Below are 3,990 nucleotides of genomic sequence, written 5' to 3' on the forward strand. Positions count from 1 at the left end.
TTCCGGATCACCAAGCACCGGGAGAGATAGCACAGTAGGGGGGACCCATGGAGGCAGCTTCAGGCTGGAGCGGTGGCTGAACCTGAGCTGGGCAGAGTGGAGGGCACCCACTATATGCCCTGTGGGGGACACAAATAGGGCAAGCCCAACACCCTTACTCTGGACAGCCAAGCATGTGTATTCCGGCTGGGAGCCGGGGGAAGATGGAGCCCTCTCCCAATGCACCCACCACAAGAACTTTGACGATGGCCTTGCCGGTCAACAGCACCCACTGAGCGGCTTTCCTGAGCACCGCAGGGTGCCTGGGGCACTGGGCGCTGAGGTCCATCTCCTCTCCCTCATCAGCCCATCTGTTGGGTCGGTGAATCCAACCCAGGCCCCACCCCTAGAGGGCGCTTAAGGAAAGGGTTTGGGATGGCGGGGGCGGGGAGGGGAGCAGTAAGATCCTGGGAACTGGAGAGAAGTCCTGGGGACATGGCTACAGCCTAGAGCAGAGGAAGGGATCATTGGGTCACAGTTGCCTCTTTTTGCGGTTCAAAACAAAAGAGAGCAACAGTACTCATTCACTGGGTGGAGTTAGTCCATAGAGAAGTTTCTGTCCCTTGAGGATCTTGTAGTACTTTGTGGAAGAGACCCCAGGGCTGGGAAGGGGAGCTAATCATTGATGCTGGGAAGCTGGGGCATCTCGGGGTCTGCTGATGGGCAGCCTGGGGGGTAGTTAAGACAGTTATAGGAGAGATGTGATGAGGGATGGAGTGGGGGTAGGGGTGGCAAAGAGGCATCCAGGCCCACCGGTATGGGTAGATGCAGACAGATAGAAAGTGGAGGGGAGTTAGGGTCCTTTCATCTCAGTGAAAGTTTCCTGAGGGCCAGAGGAAGAAAGTAAGGCTGAGGGGCTGGGAAGGTAAATGAGCAGGCTATTGTCCCCTCCCACATTTCTATGCCCTACCTTCTGGGGTAGAAGGATGGCTTCTAGATTTACCCTTTCACCCAGTGAGTCTGTTGCTGGTCCACTGAGCTGCAGGCTGAAGCCCCTTTCCTCCTCTCTTCCCCTTTAAACCCTCTCTCCCTGGCCCCACAAGGAACCCCTTGGTCCAAGGCTGGATGTGGGAACACAGGTCCTGGCCATGTAGATCAAGGCTTCTAGATATTCGGATGGCTCTGCGGGGCTCTGCTGGACCAAGGAGGCCTGGGTGCCATCCCCATTCCCAAACACAGAGCTCTGGGGAAAATTAGTCTCACCATCCTCGTTTGTCCCTCTTCTACTCCAAGCAGTTGTCTGTCCCCCCAGAACTTTCCTCATCGGCCCTCTTTGTGGCTTCGGGCACCACTCCATCATCACAAGAGAGCTGGGTCCAGAAGCCTCCCCATCCACTGCTGCTCTCCTACTCAGCCCCTCCAAGGAGCTGCCGCATTCCCTGCCCCAAGCCCCTTCCCAGCCTGTGAGCTGGACACCTGCTCCCTCACATTCCCTCCCTCCCTCCTGCCCTCTCCGTGGGCGCTGAGCTGTGGAGCAGAATGATTTCCTGTAATTGGCCAGCAATCCGGCTGCCTGACTTGTTCTATCGACATGCTGGTTAGCTGGAAATTGCATTGGAATCTGAACGATGGGGAGGAGAAGGGAGGGGAGGGATGGGAAGGGGATGAGAGGGTGAGGAGCAAAAAGAGATTCTTTGGGCCCCAGCTGGGTACAGCCTCAGCTCTGTGGGTGGAAGAGAGGAGCCAACAGCCACTTCTCCTTTTTCTGGAAAGGAGCCGAAAACAAGCCACAGGACCTCACCATCTCCTTCATTCTGCTCATCTTTCATCATCTCCGGGGGGGCTGCCTGCCTATCCCCTATGTACCCCCATGGCCTCAGGTCATTACTGCCACCCCATTCCCTCTCCTGCTCCTAGGACTGGTTCCTCCTGACCTAAACTGTCTTAGCAAGAACTAGGGGTGCTCAGCAGACATGGCTATCCCTTTCATCCAACTTCTAGCCATGAAGTGTCCCAGACCTTTCCCTGTCCCTCCCTCCACCCTTCCTAAGGAAAGAGAGCATCAGAACATTGGAAGAAGAGTTCAGTTAACTCCTAAAGAGCCAAGGTGTAATTAACCGGGGCAGTGCAGACAGTGGGAGAAGCAGTGTACTGGGGTTCCAGAAGCTTGGCCATGATGCCTGCTCCTTTTTTGTGCCGGGTGCGTCAACCTCTGAAGCTCTGTACCTCTGTGAAATTCTAGCCCCGCCTCCTTCATTCCTTCGCAGTTGGGAGATTTCAAGGAGATAACCGTAAGAACTGTTCTGTAAACTGTAAAGCTCTGCGAATTACCCTAGGGCTAGCTGGGCTGGAGATGAGGTCTGCCTGTCCCCTTCAACTCCTGCCATGAGAAAGGTGCCTCTACTACCCTTGCTGGTGTCTTCATTGCTCCACGCCAGGGTGGTAAGGTCCCAAGACTAGGGAATGAAGCGCAGGGCCCCACTGCAAGCCTGGAGGGTAGGAGTCGGGGTTCCGCGCCTTCCACCCTAGCGAGGGGTGGGGTGGGGACACAACCCATCCCAGAGGCGCCAGGGCTGCGCGGGGCCGCAGCTCCAGCAAAGAGGGCTTGGGTGAGCGACGCGACTTTTTCATTAGCGCCCAGGGCCAGGCAGCGCGCCTCTGCCTCTGCCGCCCCTGGGCCCGCTCTCCTTCCACAGCTGTCCAGTCGGGGATCAGAGGCCTAGAGCGGCCTGGAGGGAGGCGGGAACGCCACCGGGAGAGTTAGTAACCGTTCAGCAAACGCCCGCCACGGAGGCCCTATCCCAACCCGGGCGGGTGCTGCCATCTGCTGGCCAGAGGGGAGGCCGATCGCTCGCATGCGAAGCTGGGGGTCCCAGTGGCCTCCCACTGTTTCCAAGGCTTCAGAGCACCCCTCCGAAAAGTAGGTCTTTCTCTAAGGCCACCTTGGGTCACCAAGCTTGGGAAATGGAGGCGGTGAGGACCGAGGCTTGAGGAAGGGGAGTGGAAGCTGGAGCAGGAGCAGGAGCAGGGTGTGGGGACGACAGGATCCCGTTTACCCCACACTTCCAGGCTGGCCATCCTCTGACATTCTTGCAACAAACTCAGCAGACTGGGTTAGGGAAGAAAATGATTCTTTAGAACTTTATAGTTTGCACTGTCATCATTTATTAGGTCCTTTGATGTAAGATGATACCTACCGGATAGAAGAAACTGGAGCCAAAGGCCAAATAAGTAGGAAACAAGGCCAGGTAGAAATCCCAGGTCTGCTCCTCCCCAAGGTAGCTCAGGGATACAGTGCACAGAGTTCTGAAGCCTGGCTCCACATTTCTGGGCCTGGAGTCAGAATCAATGTTATAGGGAGTCACGTACCTAGCTAGCAGTGTCCAGCACTCACGGGCATTTGTGAAGTCATTTTTCTCAATGATTGGGCACTGTAAGTGGTCCATACCTTTCCTCTTTTTGCTCTTCCTGCCAGATCCCACCAAATCCAGGAAGCAGCTGCCTTCTCCCTTTTCTCATCCTGCTCTGGCTCCTACCCCAAAGCTCACTACTTCCTGGCCTAGCCTTTGCCCCTGTGGGTTTGCAGTGAGTTAATGAGCTGGTCTCCAGGGAATGGAACAGCTCTGGGAAAGGGGGCACTAAATATGGCCACACCGGCATTCACATTTGTCACACTCATTTCTGGCCTTAATAGGCTGCTGGCCGCAGGATCAGCGCATCAGCAGGTCTGCCAGCCCTGGCAAGGGAAAGATGATGTCCACACTGGTCTAATTGGGTTGGGGAAGGATGATGGAGTAAGTAGGTGCGATGCTGCCTCCGCACCTCCACCCACCTCTCACAAGCGTATACCTGGACCTAGCTGGCATCCTCCTAGGGCCCCAGAAGTCAGAGGGCCCTTCTGGGGCCCAGACTTCAGTGTGGAAGGAGGCCAAGTGTAACCCAAACGGTCTAAGCCAAGTCTAGGAACCTCCATCGGTCCATGTGCTAGGGGAACAATGGCAGCACAGGGAA

Source organism: Pteropus medius, unplaced genomic scaffold (genome assembly GCF_902729225.1).
Source record: "Pteropus medius unplaced genomic scaffold, Ma_sr-lr_union100, whole genome shotgun sequence".
Classification (NCBI taxonomy): domain Eukaryota; kingdom Metazoa; phylum Chordata; class Mammalia; order Chiroptera; family Pteropodidae; genus Pteropus; species Pteropus medius.